This window comes from Triticum urartu, chromosome 7A (genome assembly GCF_056163025.1).
Source record: "Triticum urartu cultivar PI428250 chromosome 7A, HENAU_Tu73, whole genome shotgun sequence".
Lineage (NCBI taxonomy): Eukaryota > Viridiplantae > Streptophyta > Magnoliopsida > Poales > Poaceae > Triticum > Triticum urartu.
The window spans coordinates 580647940-580669068 of NC_141879.1; positions in this window are offsets into that span (position 1 = coordinate 580647940).

Genomic DNA, 21129 nt, shown 5'->3' on the forward strand with positions numbered 1-21129 from the left:
CTAGCGCGGCTGTAGCGGATCGGTGGGCGAACGAAGCAGGTTTCTTGGCCTGGTCTTCATGCTCCCGATCGACCATTCCACGTTTTTGTCGTTGCCAACATAGAGATAGAGGGTCCAGTCCAGTGTTCGATCAACGGCAACAACAAAATAATAAACCGTGCCCGTACGTACGTACTCGGTTCCTACGTTTCTTTCCCACCTGGGGCATGGACTGCAGGTGTGACCCCATCGTGCTTCCAAGATGTACTACTGTCCGTGCTCCGCATGTACGCGCACGTATATCACACCCTTCACACTTTTTCTTCAGTCGTACTAGATGTCTGTGCTTGCATTTGCATGTACGGGCGTCGTCCTTCTGGAGCTGGAGGTGGTACACTTCGAATGGTATTTCTCCACCTGCCTGCCGTGAGCCGTAACAAGGACCGTGGACCAACGCCGTATGTACGGTACGGCGCTCCTTGGTAGTGTACAGAAACTGAAAGTTCAAAAGCTGCGTCTCTTCCAACACCGCCTTGATTGCGGGTTTCATCAGTCGGTTCACTTTAGTGATAACAGTGGTGAAAGAGATCGATGCAACGGGACTCGCGTGAATGGAGAAAAATACTACTCCAGAATGGACAGCTCAAAGTCGAGCCCTGTCACGTCTCCTGCTGCCGGTGGACGTGGCCACATGCTCTGAACCCGCACTTGACCGCACCAAAGTTTCTCTCCGCCTCCGCCTCCGCCTCCGCCTCCGAAATTGATCAATTCCGCAGCTTCCCTCGCGTCCTTCCTACGCTGATTTTAAAACAAAATTCAAATCAATCCCCAAATTCAAACGCGGTTCTGCAACATGCTGAATTGCTGATGGGAGCAGACCAGCGCCCATTCTGGAGTAGTACTAGTATATCGTACTAGTAATTAATTAGGGCTGATCTCTATCAGAAAATGTTATCATCAGCGCCGCGGCCGGCAGACAGTGACCTCAACGGCTGTGAACTCTCGAGCCTGACGGCTCCTGCTGGGAACCACACCTTTCTTTCAGGAGACACAAGCATCTATCCCATCCCATGTTTTTTTTTGTGAAGTGTGTCCCATTCAAAGTTTCTTTCTTGGCCATCTAAAAACAAAGTTTCTTTCTTGGATAGGAAGTGTGCGACATGTTGATCTGGGAGGTGGCTTTTCTGGACGTTGGAACTGTTGGGCTCGTTAGTAGTTAGTTTAGTTGGTTGGGGGTACTTTAGAGCATCTACAGCGGGGCGCCTTAAACCCGTCTCATAGGTCCAGATGGACCGTCCGGTGACTAACCGGTCACGAAATTTCAATCCAAACAGGCTCCTTAAACGGGTTTCAAATGTCCGGACTGACCGGCATCCCTCATATCCAGCCCAAATACGAGGCGCCTGGACATGCTCACCACGTTGAACCCGACAACCCGTCCCCACTGCAAATTGCACCAAATCCACCAAACCCCTCCTCCTCTTTCCGCAGCCCTCCAACCTTTCCCGCTCCCGCGCCTGAGCCCTCGCCGTCCTCCACCCTTGCTCCTCATCCTCACCACCGGTCTCGATCTACCGCCAGAGATGTCGTCCAGCCCGCCCCCGACCGCCGCCACGGATACACGGTCCACCTTCTCCGTTGGCGTCCCTTCGCCGACTCCATCTTGCAAGGTGGAGAACGTCACCCGAAAGTTGCGGCGACGCTAGCAGCGAGAGAGGGAGGCGACGGCGACGACATAGGGAGGTTCAGACATGGTGGAGTAGTTGTCTCCTTCGCCCCGGCCGGAACCCCGCACCCTTCCATCTGAGCACCGACGCGGATTGCGCCGTCCGACCCCATCGGGGAGGTGGCTTTTCTGGACGCGGATTTGTCGGCCGGCTGGGCCATTCCGAGGAGCTTTCTACCCACGCAGATGCCGTTAGTCGACATATGTGACTCACCGCAGCCCGTTCGGGCGTGGATGAGCACGGGCACTGGCGGCGCACGGGCTGCCCTTGACATGTTCGATGGAATGACAGAACAAGAGTCTCTACGTTTTCTTTTCTCCTGTCTAATCAATTTTTTTTGCATAGACCACTAGTTCATTTCGCACATGATGAATGCTTGTAAATGAAGGAAATATGCCCTAGAGGCAATAATAAAGTTGTTATTTATATTTTCTTATATCATGATAAATGTTTATTATTCATGCTAGAATTATATTAACCGGAAACTTAGTACATGTGTGAATACATAGACAAACATAGTGTCCCTAGTATGCCTCTACTTGACTAGCTCGTTAATCAAAGATGGTTAAGTTTCCTGACCATAGACATGTGTTGTCATTTGATGAACGGGATCAGATCATTAGAGAATGATGTGATGGACAAGACCCATTCGTTAGCTTAGCATTATGATCGTTTAGTTTTATTGCTATTGCTTTCTTCATGACTTATACATATTCCTCTGACTATGAGATTATGCAACTCCCGAATACCGGAGGAACACCTTGTATGCTATCAAAAGTCACAACGTAACTGAGTGATTATAAAGATGCTCTACAGGTGTCTCCGAAGGTGTTTGTTGAGTTGGCATAGATCGAGATTAGGATTTGTCACTCCGTGTATCAAAGAGGTATCTCTGGGCCCTCTCAGTAATGCACATCACTATAAGCCTTGCAAGCAATGTGACTAATGAGTTAGTTGCGGGATGATGCATTACGGAATGAGTAAAGAGACTTGCCAGTAACAAGATTGAACTAGGTATGATGATACCGATGATCGAATCTCGGGCAAGTAACATACCCATGACAAAGGGAATAACGTATGTTGTTATGCGGTTTGACCGATAAAGATCTTCATAGAATATGTAGGAGCCAATTGAAGGAAATATGCCCTAGAGGCAATAATAAAGTTATTATTTATTTCCTTATATCATGATAAATGTTTATTATTCATGCTAGAATTGTATTAACCGGAAACATAATACATGTGTAAATACATAGACAAACAGAGTGTCACTGGTATGCCTCTACTTGACTAGCTCGTTAATCGAAGATGGTTATGTTTCCTAACCATGAACAAAAGAGTTGTTATTTGATTAACGGGATCACATTATTAGGATAATTATGTGATTGACATGACCCATTCCATTAGCTTAGCACCCGATCGTTTAGTATGTTGCTATTACTTTCTTCATGACTTATACATGTTCCTATGACTATGAGATTATGCAACTCCCGTTTATCGGAGGAACACTTTGTGTGCTACCAAACATCACAACGTAACTGGGTGATTATGAAGGAGCTCTACAGGTGTCTCCAAAGGTGAATGTTGGGTTGGCGTATTTCGAGACTAGGATTTGTCACTTCGATTGTCAGAGAGGTATCTCTGGGCCCTCTCGGTAATGCACATCACATAAGCCTTGCAAGCATTGCAACTAATGAGTTAGTTGTGAGATGATGTATTACAGAACGAGTAAAGAGACTTGCCGGTAACGAGATTGAACTAGGTATTAAGATATCGACGATCGAATCTCGGGCAAGTAACATACCGATGACAAAGGGAACACCGTATGTTGTTATGCGGTCTGACCGATAAAGATCTTCGTAGAATATGTAGGAGCCAATATGAGCATCCAGGTTCCGCTATTGGTTATTGACCAGAGACGTGTCTCGGTCATGTCTACATTGTTCTCGAACCCGTAGGGTCCGCACGCTTAAGGTTTCGATGACAGTTATATTATGAGTTTATGAGTTTTGATGTACCGAAGTTGGTTCTGAGTCCCGGATGTGATCACGGACATGACGAGGAGTCTCGAAATGGTCGAGACATAAAGATTGATATATTGGACGGCCATATTCGGACACCGGAAGTGTTCCGGGTGATTTCGGAGAAAACCGGAGAGCCGGAGGGTTACCGGAACCCCCTCGGGAGAAGCAATGGGCCATATGGGCCTTAGTGGAGAGAGAGAGGGGCAGCCAAAGGTGGGACACGCGCCTCCTCCCCCCTGGTCCGAATTGGACTAGGAGAGGGGGGGCGGCGGCGCCCCCTTTCCTTCTCCCTCCCCACTTCTTTCCCCCTCCTTGTAGGAGTCCTACTCCTACTAGGAGGAGGACTCGTCCTTGGCGCGCCATAGGAGCCGGCTGGCCTCCTCCCCTTGATCCTTTATATACGGGGGCAGGGGGCACCCCTAGACACACAAGTTGATCCACGTGATCATATTCTTAGCCGTGTGTGGTGCTCCCTTCCACCATAATCCTCGATAATATTGTAGCGGTGCTTAGGCGAAGCCCTGCGACGGTGGTACATCAAGATCGTCACCACACCGTCATGCTGACGGAACTCTTCCCCGACACTTTGCTGGATCGAAGTCCGGGGATCGTCATCGAGCTGAACATGTGCTAAAACTCGGAGGTGCCATAGTTTCGGTGCTTGATCGGTCGGGCCGTGAAGACGTACGACTACATCAACCGCGTTGTGCTAATGCTTCCGCTGTCGGTCTACAAGGGTACGTAGATCACACTCTCCCCTCTCGTTGCTATACATCACCATGATCTTGCGTGTGCGTAGGAATTTTTTTTGAAATTACTACGTTCCCCAACAGTGGCATCCGAGCCTAGGTTTTATATGTTGATGTTATATGCACGAGTAGAACACCAGTGAGTTGTGGGCGATATAAGTCATACTGCTTACCAGCATGTCATACTTTGGTTCAGCGGTATTGTTGGACGAAGCGGCCCGGACCGACATTACGCGTACGCTTACGCGAGACCGGTTCTCCCGACGTGCTTTGCACAAAGGTGGCTAGCGGGCGACAGTTTCTCCAACTTTAGTTGAACCGAGTGTGGCTACGCCTGGTCCTTGCGAAGGTTAAAACAACACCAACTTGACAAACTATCGTTGTGGTTTTGATGCGTAGGTAAGATTGGTTCTTGCTTAAGCCCGTAGCAGCCGCGTAAAACTTGCAACAACAAAGTAGAGGACGTCTAACTTGTTTTTGCAGGGCATGTTGTGATGTGATATGGTCAAGACATGATGCTAAATTTTATTGTATGAGATGATCATGTTTTATAACCAAGTTATCGGCAACTGGCAGGAGCCATATGGTTGTCGCTTTATTGTATGCAATGCAATTGCGCTGTAATGCTTTACTTTATCACTAAGTGGTAGCGATAGTCATGGAAGCATAAGATTGGCGAGACGACAACGATGCTATGATGGTGATCAAGGTGTCGCGCCGGTGATGATGGTGATCATGACGGTGCTTCGAAGATGGAGATCACAAGCACAAGATGATGATGGCCATATCATATCACTTATATTGATTGCATGTGATGTTTATCTTTTATGCATCTTATCTTGCTTTGATTGACGGTAGCATTTTAAGATGATCTCTCACTAATTATCAAGAAGTGTTCTCCCTGAGTATGCACCGTTGCGAAAGTTCTTCGTGCTGAGACACCACGTGATGATCGGGTGTGATAGGCTCTACGTTCAAATACAACGGGTGCAAAACAGTTGCACACGCAGAATACTCAGGTTATACTTGACGAGCCAAGCATATACAGATATGGCCTCGGAACACAGAGACCGAAAGGTCGAGCGTGAATCATATAGTAGATATGATCAACATAGCGATGTTCACCAATGAAACTACTCCATCTCACGTGATGATCGAACATGGTTTAAGTTGATTTGGATCACGTAATCACTTAGAGGATTAGAGGGATGTCTATCTAAGTGGGAGTTCTTTAGCAATATGATTAATTGAACCTAAATTTATCATGAACTTAGTACCTGATAGTATCTTGCTTGTTTATGCTTGATTGTAGATAGATGGCCCGTGCTGTTGTTCCATTGAATTTTAATGCGTTCCTTGAGAAAGCAAAGTTGAAAGATGATGGTAGCAATTACACGGACTGGGTCCGTAACTTGAGGATTATCCTCATTGCTGCACAGAAGAATTACATCCTGGAAGCACCGCTGGGTGCCAGGCCTGCTGCTGGAGCAACACCAGATGTTATGAACGTCTGGCAGAGCAAAGCTGATGACTACTCGATAGTTCAGTGTGCCATGCTTTACGGCTTAGAATCGGGACTTCAACGACGTTTTGAACGTCATGGAGCATATGAGATGTTCCAGGAGTTGAAGTTAATATTTCAAGCAAATGCCCGGATTGAGAGATATGAAGTCTCCAATAAGTTCTATAGCTGCAAGATGGAGGAGAACAGTTCTGTCAGTGAGCATATACTCAAAATGTCTGGGTATAATAATCACTTGATTCAATTGGGAGTTAATCTTCCAGATGATTGCGTCATTGACAGAATTCTCCAATCACTGCCACCAAGCTACAAGAGCTTCGTGATGAACTATAATATGCAAGGGATGAATAAGACTATTCCCGAGCTCTTCGCAATGCTGAAAGCTGCGGAGGTAGAAATCAAGAAGGAGCATCAAGTGTTGATGGTCAACAAGACCACTAGTTTCAAGAAAAAGGGCAAAGGGAAGAAGAAGGGGAACTTCAAAAAGAACAGCAAGCAAGTTGCTACTCAAGAGAAGAAACCCAAACCTGGACCTAAGCCTGAAACTGAGTGCTTCTACTGCAAGTAGACTGGTCACTGGAAGCGGAATTGCCCCAAGTATTTGGCGGATAAGAAGGATGGCAAGGTGAACAAAGGTATATGTGATATACATGTTATTGATGTGTACCTTACTAATGCTCGCAGTAGCACCTGGGTATTTGATACTGGTTCAGTTGCTAACATTTGCATCTCGAAACAGGGACTACAGATTAAGCGAAGATTGGCTAAGGACGAGGTGACGATGCGCGTGGGAAATGGTTCCAAAGTCGATGTGATCGCAGTCGGCACGCTACCTCTACATCTACCTTCGGGATTAGTATTAGACCTAAATAATTGTTATTTGGTGCCAGCGTTAAGCATGAACATTATATCTGGATCTTGTTTGATGCGAGACGGTTATTCATTTAAATCAGAGAATAATGGTTGTTCTATTTATATGAGTAATATCTTTTATGGTCATGCACCCTTAAAGAGTGGTCTATTCTTATTAAATCTCGATAGTAGTGACACACATATTCATAATGTTGAAACCAAAAGATGCAGAGTTGATAATGATAGTGCAACTTATTTGTGGCACTGCCGTTTGGGTCATATCGGTGTAAAGCGCATGAAGAAACTCCATACTGATGGGCTTTTGGAACCACTTGATTATGAATCACTTGGTACTTACGAACCGTGCCTTATGGGTAAGATGACAAAAACACCGTTCTCCGGTACTATGGAGAGAGCAACAGATTTGTTGGAAATCATACATACAGATGTATGTGGTCCGATGAATGTTGAGGCTCGTGGCGGATATCGTTATTTTCTCACCTTCACAGATGACTTGAGAAAATATGGGTATATCTACTTAATGAAACATAAGTCTGAAACGTTTGAAAAGTTCAAAGAATTTCAGAGTGAAGTTGAAAATCATCGTAACAAGAAAACAAATTCCTACGATCTGATCGTGGAGGAGAATATTTGAGTTACGAGTTTGGTGTACATTTGAAACAATGTGGAATAGTTTCGCAACTCACGCCACCCGGAACACCACAACGTAATGGTGTGTCCGAACGTCGTAATCGTACTTTACTAGATATGGTGCGATCTATGATGTCTCTTACTGATTTACTGCTATCATTTTGGGGATATGCTCTAGAGACGGCCGCATTCACGTTAAATAGGGCACCATCAAAATCCGTTGAGACAATGCCTTATGAACTGTGGTTTGGCAAGAAACCAAAGTTGTCGTTTCTGAAAGTTTGGGGTTGCGATGCTTATGTGAAAAAGCTTCAACCTGATAAGCTCGAACCCAAATCAGAGAAATGTGTCTTCATAGGATATCCAAAAGAAACTATTGGATACACCTTCTATCACAGATCCGAAGGCAAAAACTTTTGTTGCTAAATTTGTAAACTTTCTAGAGAAGGAGTTTCTCTCGAAGGAAGTAAGTGGGAGGAAAGTAGAACTTGACGAGGTAACTGTACCTGCTCCCTTATTGGAAAGTAGTACATCACAAAAACTAGTTTCTGTGACACCTACACCAATTAGTGAGGAAGCTAATGATAATGATCATGAAACTTCAGAACAAGATACTACTGAACCTTGTAGATCAACCAGAGTAAGATCCGCGCCAGAGTGGTACGGTAATCCTGTTCTGGAAGTCATGCTACTAGATCATGATGAACCTACGAACTATGAAGAAGCGATGGTGAGCCCAGATTCCGCAAAATGGCTTGAAGCCATGAAATCTGAGATGGGATCCATGTATGAGAACAAAGTATGGACTTTGTTTGACTTGCCCAATGATCGGCAAGAAATTGAGAATAAATGGATCTTCAAGAAGAAGACTGACGCGGACGGTAATGTTACTGTCTACAAAGCTCGACTTGTCGCAAAAGGTTTTTGGCAAGTTCAAGGGATTGACTACGATGAGACCTTCTCACCCGTAGCGATGCTTAAGTCTGTCCGAATCATGCCGCATTTTATGATTATGAAATTTGGCAAATGGATGTGAAAACTGCATTCCTGAATGGATTTCTGCAAGAAGAGTTGTATATGATGCAGCCGGGAGGTTTTGTCGATCCAAAGGGAGCTAACAAAGTGTGCAAGCTCCATCGATCCATTTATGGACTGGTGCAAGCCTCTTGGAGTTGGAATAAATGCTTTGATAGTGTGATCAAAGCATTTGGTTTTATACAGACTTTTGGAGAAGCCTGTATTTACAAGAAAGTGAGTGGGAGCTCTGTAGCATTTCTGATATTATATGTAGATGACATATTACTAATCGGAAATGATATAGAATTTCTGCATAGCATAAAGGGATACTTGAATAAAAGTTTTTCGATGAAAGACCTCGGTGAAGCTGCCTACATATTGGGCATCAAGATCTATAGAGACAGATCGATACGCTTAATTGGACTTTCACAAAGCACATACCTTGACAAAGTTTTGAAAAAGTTCAAAATGGATCAAGCAAAGAAAGGATTCTTGCCTGTGTTACAAGGTGTGAAATTGAGTAAGACTCAAAGTCTGACCAATGCAGAAGATAGAGAGAAAATTAAAGATGTTCCCTATGCTTCAACCATAGGCTCTATCATGTATGCAATGCTGTGTACCAGACCTGATGTGTGTCTTGCTATAAGTCTAGCAGGGAGGTACCAAAGTAATCCAGGAGTGGATCACTGGACAACGGTCAAGAACATCCTGAAATACCTGAAAAGGACTAAGGATATGTTTCTCATATATGGAGGTGACAAAGAGCTCATCGTAAATGGTTACGTTGATGCAAGCTTTGACACTGATCCGGACGATTCTAAATCGCAAACCGGATACGTGTTTACATTAAACGGTGGAGCTGTCAGTTGGTGCAGTTCTAAACAAAGCGTTGTGGCGGGATCTACATGTGAAGCGGAGTACATAGCTGCTTCGGAAGCAGCAAACGAAGGAGTCTAGATGAAGGAGTTCATATCCGATCTAGGTGTCATACCTAGTGCATCGGGTCCAATGAAAATCTTTTGTGATAATACTGGTGCAATTGCCTTGGCAAAGGAATCCAGATTTCACAAGAGAACCAAACACATCAAGAGACGCTTCAACTCCATCCGGGATCTAGTCCAGGTGGGAGACATAGAGATTTGCAAGATACATACGGATCTGAATGTTGCAAACCCGTTGACTAAGCCTCTTCCACGAGCAAAACATGATCAACACCAAAGCTCCATGGGTGTTAGAATCATCACTGTGTAATCTAGATTATTGACTCTAGTGCAAGTGGGAGACTGAAGGAAATATGCCCTAGAGGCAATAATAAAGTTATTATTTATTTCCTTATATCATGATAAATGTTTATTATTCATGCTAGAATTGTATTAACCGGAAACATAATCATGTGTGAATACATAGACAAACAGAGTGTCACTAGTATGCCTCTACTTGACTAGCTCGTTAATCGAAGATGGTTATGTTTCCTACCATGAACAAAAGAGTTGTTATTTGATTAATGGGATCACATTATTAGGAGAATTATGTGATTGACATGACCCATTCCATTAGCTTAGCACCCGACCGTTTAGTATGTTGCTATTGCTTTCTTCATGACTTATACATGTTCCTATGACTATGAGATTATGCAATTCCCGTTTACCGGAGGAACACTTTGTGTGCTACCAAACGTCACAACGTAACTGGGTGATTATAAAGGAGCTCTACAGGTGTCTCCAAAGGTGAATGTTGGGTTGGCGTATTCTGAGACTAGGATTTGTCACTCCGATTGTCAGAGAGGTATCTCTGGGCCCTCTCGGTAATGCACATCACATAAGCCTTGCAACTAATGAGTTAGTTGTGAGATGATGTATTACAGAACGAGTAAAGAGACTTGCCGGTAACGAGATTGAACTAGGTATTAAGATACCGACGATTGAATCTCGGGCAAGTAACATACCGATGACAAAGGGAACACCGTATGTTGTTATGCGGTCTGACCGATAAAGATCTTCGTAGAATATGTAGGAGCCAATATGAGCATCCAGGTTCCGCTATTGGTTATTGACCAGAGACGTGTCTCGGTCATGTCTACATTGTTCTCGAACCCGTAGGGTCCGCACGGTTAAGGTTTCGATGACAGTTATATTATGAGTTTATGAGTTTTGATGTACCGAAGTTGGTTCGGAGTCCCGGATGTGATCACGAACATGACGAGGAGTCTCGAAATGGTCGAGACATAAAGATTGATATATTGGACGGCTATATTCGGACACCGGAAGTGTTCCGGGTGATTTCGGAGAAAACCGGAGAGCCAGAGGGTTACGGGAACCCCCCGGGAGAAGCAATGGGCCATATGGGCCTTAGTGGAGAGAGGGAGGGGCATCCAAAGGTGGGCCGCGTGCCTCCTCCCCCCTGGTCCGAATTGGACTAGGAGAGGGGGGGGGCGCCCCCCTTTCCTTCTCCCTCCCCACTTCTTTCCCCCTCCTTGTAGGAGTCCTACTCCTACTAGGAGGAGGACTCCTCCTTGGCGCACCATAGGAGCCGGCCGGCCTCCTCCCCTTGATCCTTTATATACGGGGGCAGGGGTCACCCCTAGACACACAAGTTGATCCATGTGATCATATTCTTAGCCGTGTGCGGTGCCCCCTTCCACCATAATCCTCGATAATATTGTAGCGGTGCTTAGGCGAAGCCCTGCGACGGTTGTACATCAAGGTCGTCACCACACCATCGTCCTGACGGAACTCTTCCCCGACAGTTTGTTGGATCGGAGTCCGGGGATCGTCATCGAGCTGAACGTGTGCTAAAACTCGAAGGTGCCGTAGTTTCGGTGCTTGATCGGTCGGGCCGTGAAGACGTACGACTACATCAACCGCGTTGTGCTAACGCTTCCGCTATCAGTCTACAAGGGTACGTAGATCACACTCTCCCCTCTCGTTGCTATACATCACCATGATCTTGCGTGTGCGTAGGAATTTTTTTGAAATTACTACGTTCCCCAACACCAATATGAGCATCCAGATTCCGCTATTGGTTTTCGACAGAAGATGTGTCTCGGTCATGTCTACATAGTTCTCGAACCCGTAGGGTCCGCATGCTTAACGTTAAATGACGATTTGTATTATGAGTTATGTAATTTGATGACCGAAGTTTGTTCGGAGTCCCGGATTAGATCACGGACATGACGAGGAGTCTCAAAATGGTTGAGAGGTAAAGATTCATATATTGGAAGGTTATATTTGGACATCGGAATGGTTCCAAGTGATTAGGGTATTTTTTCGGAGTACCGAGGGGTTACTGGAACCCCACGGGGAAGTATTGGGCCAACATGGGCCTAAGGGAGAGAGAGGGAAGCCTGCGGGGGTGGCCGCGCGCTCCCCCTCCTTGGGAGTCCTAATAGGAAAAGGAGGAGGGGGCGGCGCCCCCTTCCCTTTCCCTCTCCCTCTCCTTCCTATTCCCTCCGGTGGAAGAAAGGAAAAAGGGGGAGGGGGCGAATCCTACTTGGACTAGGAGTCCAAGTAGGACTCCCCCCATGGTGTGCCCCTCCTGGCCGTCGGTCTCTTTCCCCTCTCCTTTACATACATGGGCAGGAGGCACCCCAAAGGCACAATAGACAATCTCTTAGCCGTGTGCGGTGCCCCCTCCACGGTTCAACACCTCGGTCATATCATCATCATCGCCGTCACACCAAAGGCACAACAGACAATGTCTGAGCCCTGCGTCGGTAACGTCATCATCATCGCTGTCATGCTGTCATACCAACGGAACTCTCCCTCACCCTCAACTGGATCAAGAGCTCGAGGGACGTCATCATGCTGAACATATGCTGAACACGGAGGTGCCGTACGTTCGGTACTTGGATCGGTTGGATCATGAAGACGTTCGACTACATCAACCGCGTTACTAAACGCTTCCGCTTTCGGTCTACGAGGGTACATGGACACACTCTCCCCTCTCGTTATTATGCATCTCCTAGTTAGATCTTGCGTGATCGTAGGATTTTTTTTTGAATTACTATGTTCCCCAACAGTGGCATCAGAGCCAGGTCTATGCGTAGATGATATATGCACGAGTAGAACATAAAGAGTTGTGGGCGATAATAGTCATACTGCTTACCACCAACGTCTTACTTTGATTCGGCGGTATTGTTGGATGAAGCGGCCTAGACCGATATTACATGACCGCGTTCATGAGACTGGTTCTACCGACGTGCTTCGCACACAGGTGGCTAGCAGGTGTCCGTTTCTCCAACTTTACTTGAATCAAGTTTGACTACGACCGATCCTTGTTGAAGGTTAAAACAACACACTTGACGAAAAATTGTTGTGGTTTTGATGCGTAGGTAAGAACAGTTATGGCTAGAAGCCCGTGGCAGCCACGTAAAACTTGCAACAACAACGTAGAGGACGTCTAACTTGTTTTTGCAGGGCATGTTGTGATGTGATATGGTCAAGACGTGATGAGATATAAATTGTTGTATGAGATAAACATGTTTTGTAAAAGCTATCGGCAACTGGCAGGAGTCTTATGGTTGTCGCTTTATTGTATGAAATGCAATCGCCATGTAATTGCTTTACTTTATCACTAAGCTGTAGCGATAGTCGTAGAAGCAATAATTGGTGAGACGACAACGATGCTACGATGGAGATCAAGGTGTCAAGCCGGTGATGATGGAGATCATGACAGTGCTTTGGAGATGGAGATCAAAGGCACAAGATGATGATGTCCATATCATGTCACATATTTTGATTGCATGTGATGTTTATCCTTTATGCATCTTATTTTGCTTAGTACGACGGTAGCATTAGAAGATGATCTCTCACTGACTTTCAAGGTATAAGTGTTCTTCCTGAGTATGCACCGTTGCTATAGTTCGTCGTGCCGAGACACCATATGATGATCGGGTGTGATAAGCTCTACGTTTACATACAACGGGTGCAAGCCAGTTTTGCACGTGCAGAATACTCGGGTTAAACTTGACGAGCCTAGCATATGCAGATATGGCCTCGGAACACTGAGACCAAAAGGTCGAACGTGAATCATATAGTAGATATGAGCAACATCGAGATGTTCACCATTGAAAACTACTCCATCTCACGTGATGACCGGACATTGTTTAGTTGATATGGATCACGTGATCACTTAGATGATTAGAGGGATGTCTATCTAAGTGGGAGTTCTTAAGTAATATGATTAATTGAACTTTAATTTATCATAAACTTAATACCTTATAGTAGTTTGCATGTCTATGTTGTTGTAGATATATGGCCCGTGCCGTTGTTCCGTTGAATTTTAATGCGTTCCTAGATAAAGCTAAGTTGAAAGATGATGCTAGAAACTACACGGACTGGGTCCGTAACTTGAGGATTATCCTCATTGCTGCACAGAAGAATTACGTCCACGAAGCACCGCTAGGTCCAAGACCCTCTGCAGGAGCAACTTCGGACGTTATGAACGTCTAGCAGAGCAAAGCTGATGACTACTCAATAGTTCAGTGTGCCATGCTTTATGGCTTAGAATCGGTACTTCAAAGACGTTTTGAACGCCATGGAGCATATGAGATGTTCCAAGAGTTGAAGTTAATATTTCAAGCAAATGCCCGAGTTGAGAGATATGAAGTCTCCAACAAGTTCTACAACTGCAAAATGGAGGAGAATATTTCTGTCAGTGAACACATACTCAGAGTGTCTGGGTACCATAACCACTTGGCTCAGCTGGGAGTTAATCTTCCTGATGATAGTGTTATTGGCAGAGTTCTTCAATCACTGCCACCAAGCTATAAAGGCTTCGTGATGAACTATAATATGCAAGGGATGGAAAAGACAATCCCTGAGCTCTTCGCGATGCTAAAGGCTGCGGAGGTAGAAGTCAAGCAGGAGCATCAAGTGTTGATGGTGAACAAGACCACTAGTTTCAAGAAAAAGGGCAAAGGGAAGAAGGGGAACTTCAAGAAGAACATCAAGTTAGTTGCTGCTCAAGGGAAGAAGCTCAAGTCTGGACCTAAGCCTGAAACTGAGTGCTTCTACTGCAAAGGGACTGGTCACTGGAAGCGGAACTGCCGAAGTATTTGGCGGATAAGAAGGATGACAAAGTGAAAGGTATATTTGATATACATGTTATTGATGTGTACCTTACTAATGCTCGTAGTAGCGCTTGGGTATTTGATACTGGTTCTATTGCTCATATTTGCAACTCAAAACTTGGGCTACAGATTAAACGAAGATTGGCTAAGGACGAGGTGACGATGCGCGTGGGAAATGGTTCCAAAGTCGATGTGATCGCTGTCAGCACGCTACCCCTACATCTGCCGTCGGGATTAGTTTTAGAGCTAAATAATTGTTATTTGGTGCCAGCGTTGAGCATGAACATTATATCTGGATCTTGTTTAACGCGAGACGATTTGATGTCTACTACGCAACTTTATTCTTCTAGACTCGTGTTGGGCCTCCAAGTGCAGAGTTTTGTAGGACAGTAGCAATTTTCCCTCAAGTGGATGACCTAAGGTTTATCAATCCGTGGGAGGCGTAGGATGAAGATGGTCTCTGTCAAACAACCCTGCAACCAAATACAAGAAATCTCTTGTGTCCCCAACACACCCAATACAATGGAAAATTGTATAGGTGCACTAGTTTGGCGAAGAGATGGTGATAAAAGTGTAATATTGATGGTAGAAATATATTTTTATAATCTGAATAAATAAAAACAGCAAGGTAGCAAATAGCAAATGGGCACAAAAATGGTATTGCAATGCTTAAAAAGGAGGCCTAGGGTCCGTACTTTCGCTAGTGCAATCTCTCAACAATGCTAATATAATTGGATCATATAACTGTCCCTCAATGTGCAACGAAGAATCACTGAAAAGTTCCTATCTAGCGGAGAACATAAGACGGAATTGTTTGTAGGGTACGAAACCACCTCAAAGCTATTCTTTCTGATCAATCTATCCTAGAGTTCATACTAAAGTAACACGAAGCTATTCTTTTCGATCGATCTAACCAAGATTTCGTACTAAAATAACACCAAAGCAAATTCAAATTCATAATATTCAATCCAACACAAAGAACTTCAAAGAGTGCCCCAAGATTTCTACCGGAGAAACAAAGACAAGAACGTGCATCAACCCCTATGCATAGATTACCCCAATGTCACCACGAGAATCCGCTAGTTGAGTGCCAAAACATATATCAAGTGAATCAATACGATACCCCATTGTCACCACGAGTATTCAATTGCAAGACATATATCAAGTGTTCTCAAATACATAAAAGTATTCAATCCAATAACAACGAAATCTCAACAGGAAAAACTCAATTCATCACAACAAGATAGAGAGGGTAAAACACCATATGATCCGACTATATTAACAAAGCCCGTGATACATCAAGATCGTGACATCTCAAGAACACGAGAGAGAGAGAGAGATCAAACACATAGCTACTGGTACAAACCCTCAGCCCCGAGGGTGGACTACTCCCTCCTCATCATGGTGGCCGCCGGGATGATGAAGATGGCCACCGGAGATGATTCCCCCCTCTAGCAGGGTTCCAGAAAGGGTCTAGATTGGTTTTCGGTGGCTACAGAGCCTTGCGACGGAGGAACTTCTGATCTAGGTTAACCCCGAAGGGTTTTTGAAATATTTGTGAATTTGTAGGGTAAAGAGGGGTGCGGGAGGCCACCGAGGTGGGCACAACCCACCTGGGCGCGCCTGGGGGCACGCCCAGGTGGGTTGTGGCCCCCTCGGGTCATGGAATTGTCACGGCAGATGTCCTAGTGTGAGGACTTAATCGCGAGGCCAACGCATCTATGCGGTAGCTTGAAGGGGTTGGTCGGAATGAGAGACGCGAGGCGGATCAACACATAAGACAAGGGTTTAGACAGCTTCGGGCCCCGGGAAACATCATCCGGAATAGCCCTACATGATGTTTGTGGCTAGGTCTCATTATGATCATGAGGAGCCGCCGTAAACCGGCTCTCCTAGTTGTGTCTAGCCCTAGAGATTATCTTCTTGCTTGTTGCTTCTCCCTCTTGGGGTGCCCTGCCCCTCCTTATATAAGCTGAAGGGGCAGGTTACATGTGGAGTCCTATTAGAATTAGGACTAGTCTGTTACAAGTGGAATCCTAGTCTGCCCCCTTAAGGGAAAACTCCTTATGCCTTTGCTCGTAAACCGACCCACCATAACATGCGTCGGCCTTCTGGGCCTTGGGCCTCGTCATCCATCTAAACCACCCATCGGGTCACCAATGAGTCACCAAGCTAGTGAATCGCCAGCTAGTGAACCGCCAGTCCTCCGGCGGGTTACCGATGAAGTGCCAAGTCCGGTCGGGTTATACTTCCGGCCGGGTTAGCCGCGGGGTATATCCCCGACATTAGCCCCCAAGTTTAGCTTGGATTTATCCATGGTAAACTTCTACTGCAAAATAAACACAAGAACACATTTGACAGGTTGTACTCCGGGTTAGGAATTCTTGTAAACCGGCACCTGAACATCCTTAAGTCCTTGTCATTTCCTTCTTCTAGAAAACCCGGGTCAATAAGCCAGCTTCATAATCAATTTGCTGACATTGATTTGTCACAGAGAAATATTGTGAAGAATAACTCCTTTGACTCAACTCCATTGCTTTAACAGAAATATTGGTCCTTGAAATACTCATCTGATCTTCAGCCGATTTAAGAATGTAGAACTTGCCGGTTTATCATTGCAAAAATTGCCGGTTTATAAATATTGATGGCACCGGGTCATAATTGTAGTTAACATCAAACTTGAAAATATACCTCTTATATGCCTGTCACTTGTAGCCCCCAAATCTTAAGAAGGGAACATAGTAATAACTTAAGACTTGCTTCAATATGAATGTCACAAGCTTGAAGAAATCCATATTGTTCATCTCAATCACTAGTCAGAACTGAGTATTCCTCATATGTAGCCCCCAAGTGCCGAGTTGTCATGCTTGCAGCAACCTGGGACTTGTAATTGCCTTATGCTCATAAAAACTTCAACCAACGTAGCCCCCAAGGGCCGGGTCATTATGCAATAATGAGCAGGGACTTCATAAATATAATCATGTATACCTGAGTAGCGACGTGTAGCCTCCAAGGGCCGGCTCAGTAAGATAATACTGAACTGGGACTTTTCATTGAAAATAATATCATATGATGTAACCCCCATCCTGGGGCTTGAACCCACGTCCACAAGGTTAAGAGCTTTGTGCTTTACCAACTGAGCAGTGGATCCTTTAATATAATGGAATAAGGCTTGTGTACCTTGAATTTTAACAGGAGCAATTGGTAGCCCCCAAGGGCCGGCTCATTACAATGTGATGAGTCGTGTCTTCAATAAGGCCAGTAAAAATGATTTTGCATTAGCCCCCAGGTGCCATGGTGCATGCTGGCAGTGACATGGGACTTGCATATTTGATGTAATCTCAACTTGAATAATGTAGCCCCCAAGTGCCGGGTCATAAGCCTGTAGCAACTCGGGACTATTCCTTCAATTGTAGACTAAATCATATCCATTGATAATATAATAGCCATTGCGCTAAAGCGACTTTTAAAAACCTTAATCATAATACAGGTTATTGATAACCATAATAAACTCCAGCCATGTTGGCTATTTGAAGATTTGAATAATATAACCCAATGATTTATAAGCGCATGATTCCAATGGCGCAATCCAAATATATAATGGTGACTTATAGTCCCAAGCCATGCCGGTTTTAATAAAAACCGGATAATTTATCATCATACTGGTGACTTATAGTCGAAAGCCAGGCCGAGTTAATAAACACCGGATAATTTATAATCATGCTTTATTCAACATGTTTCTCCATACAACAAGTTTAAAGTGTCCTGTGACATTGAATCACATCGTTGGTTTACCAACTTTTTGTAGTAAGGGTGATAACCCAAATCTTGAGTACTGATAACTCCTCCCATATTTGCCGGTTTATAACAAAACCGTACCAGGTTGTAATAAACACCGGATTATCCATATATAATACTGGTGACTTATAGTCAAAACAAGACCGTGTTAATAAGCACCAGATTATAAGTGATCATGTACAAACAACTTGCCGTTGAAAGTCAAGCCGGGTTAATAAACACCAGTATATCCATGCACATATGATACATGCTATGATGATGCAACGTATGATGCAATATATGATGATGTATATGTATGATCAAGAGGGATTAAGCTACGGTTTGGATATGACCAGAGCCCCCATGTAATCATAATTGTGGCATTGCGATGATCAAAAGGTGTAGCTATGGTTCGAATACGACCAAGCCCCCAAGTGATTTCCCTAGTGCCCTTATGCCTATCAAGAGGTGTAACTATGGTTCGAACCCATAGCCCCCAAGTGATTTCCCTGGTGGCCTTATGCTTATCAAGAGGTGTAGCTATGGTTCGGATACGACCAAGCCCCCAAGTGATTTCCCTGGTGCCCTTATGCTGATCAAGAGGGTATAAGCTATGGTTCGGATACGACCAGAGCCCCCAAGTGATTTCCCTGGTGGCCTTAGGCCTATCAAGAGGTGTGACTATGGTTCGAACATAGCCCCCAAGTGATATTGTGAGTTGTGCTCAAGGGATACCCATGTTTGAGCTGTGCTGTGTAGCAGACTCTCTTTGGCCCCTTATGATAATATTGGCTTGATAGCCGGATTACCGAAGTAACCTTATGATAATATTGGCTTGATAGCCGGATCAATATGTAATCAGAACTCCGCTTTATAAACAGAAGCACCCATGTGATCAATAATATGATAAGCCAATAAGGCATGATAACCCTTGTTTGAACCGCGCATCATGGCAATAGGTCCTCTTCGGCAACCTTTAACTTTTCTGAGAACTCGAACTTTGCGAGAGATATTTCTTCTTGAACCGGATGTTAAATCGGATATTAAGAGCTTCAAAGCTTTATGGGAGACATCTTTCCCTTGAATCGGATTTTGAACCGAAATCTTCATTTTCAGCCGGAAATTTTCTGACAGCCTTTAAACTCGAACTTGCGAGAAGTTGATGTCTACTACACAACCTTCTTCTTGTAGACGTTGTTGGGCCTCCAAGTGCAGAGGTTTGTAGGACAGTAGCAAATTTCCCTCAAGTGGATGACCTAAGGTTTATCAATCCGTAGGAGGCGTAGGATGAAGATGGTCTCTCTCAAGCAACCCTGCAACCAAATAACAAAGAGTCTCTTGTGTCCCCAAGACACCCAATACAATGGTAAATTGTATAGGTGAACTAGTTCGGCGAAGAGATGGTGATACAAGTGCAATATGGATAGTAGAAAAGGTATTTGTAATCTGAAAATATAAAAACAGCAAGGTAACTAATGATAAAAGTGAGCATAAACGGTATTGCAATGCGTTGAAACAAGGCCTAGGGTTCATACTTTCGCTAGTGTAAGTTCCCTCAACAATAATAACATAATTGGATCACACCTCAACATGCAACAAAGAGTCACTCCAAAGTCACTAATAGCGGAGAACGAACGAAGAGATTATGGTAGGGTACGAAACCACCTCAAAGTTATTCTTTCCAATCAATCTGTTGGGCTATTCCTATAAGTGTCACAAACAGCCCTAGAGTTCGTACTAGAATAACACCTTAAGACACAAATCAACCAAAACCCTAATGTCACATAGATACTCCAATGTCACCTCAAGTATCCGTGGGTATGATTATATGATATGCATCACACAATCTCATATTCATCTATTCAACCAACACAAAGGACCTCAAAGAGTGCCCCAAAGTTTCTACCGGAGAATCACGATGAAAACGTGTGCCAACCCCTATGTATAGGTTCATGGGCGGAACCCGCAAGTTGATCACCAAAACATACATCAAGTGAATCACGTGATATCCCATTGTCACCACAGATACGCACGGCAAGACATACATCAAGTGTTCTCAAATCTTTAAAGACTCAATCCGATAAGATAACTTCAAAGGGGAAACTCAATCCATTACAAGAGAGTAGAGGGGGGAGAAAACATCATAGGATCCAACTATAATAGAAAAGCTCGCGATACATCAAGATCGTATCACCTCAAGAACACGAGAGAGAGAGAGAGAGAGAGAGATCAAACACATAGCTACTGGTACATACCCTCAGCCTCGAGGGAGAACTACTCCCTCCTCGTCATGGAGAGCACCGAAGATGGCCACCGGAGAGGGATTCCCCCTCTGGCAGGGTGCCGGAACAGGTCTAGATTGGCTTTCGGTGGCTACGGAGGCTTCTAGTGGCGGAACTCCCGATCTATTATCTGTTCTGGAAGTTTTAGGGTACGTAGGTATATATGGGTGAAAGAAGTACGTCGGTGGACCGAAGGGGGGGCCACGAGGCAGGGGGCGCGCCCTAGGGGGGTGGGCACGCCCCCACCCTCGTGGGAACCTCCCTTCTTTCCTGACGTGCACTCCAAGCTTTTCCGGTAGCTTTCCTTCCAAAAATAACTTCTCCAGTTGACTTCGTTCCGTTTCGACTCCATTTGATATTCCTTTTCTTCGAAACACTGAAATAGGCAAAAAACAGCAAATCTGGGTTGGGCCTCCGGTTAATAGGTTAGTCCCAAAAATAATATAAAAGTGGATAATAAAGCCTAATATTGTCTAAAA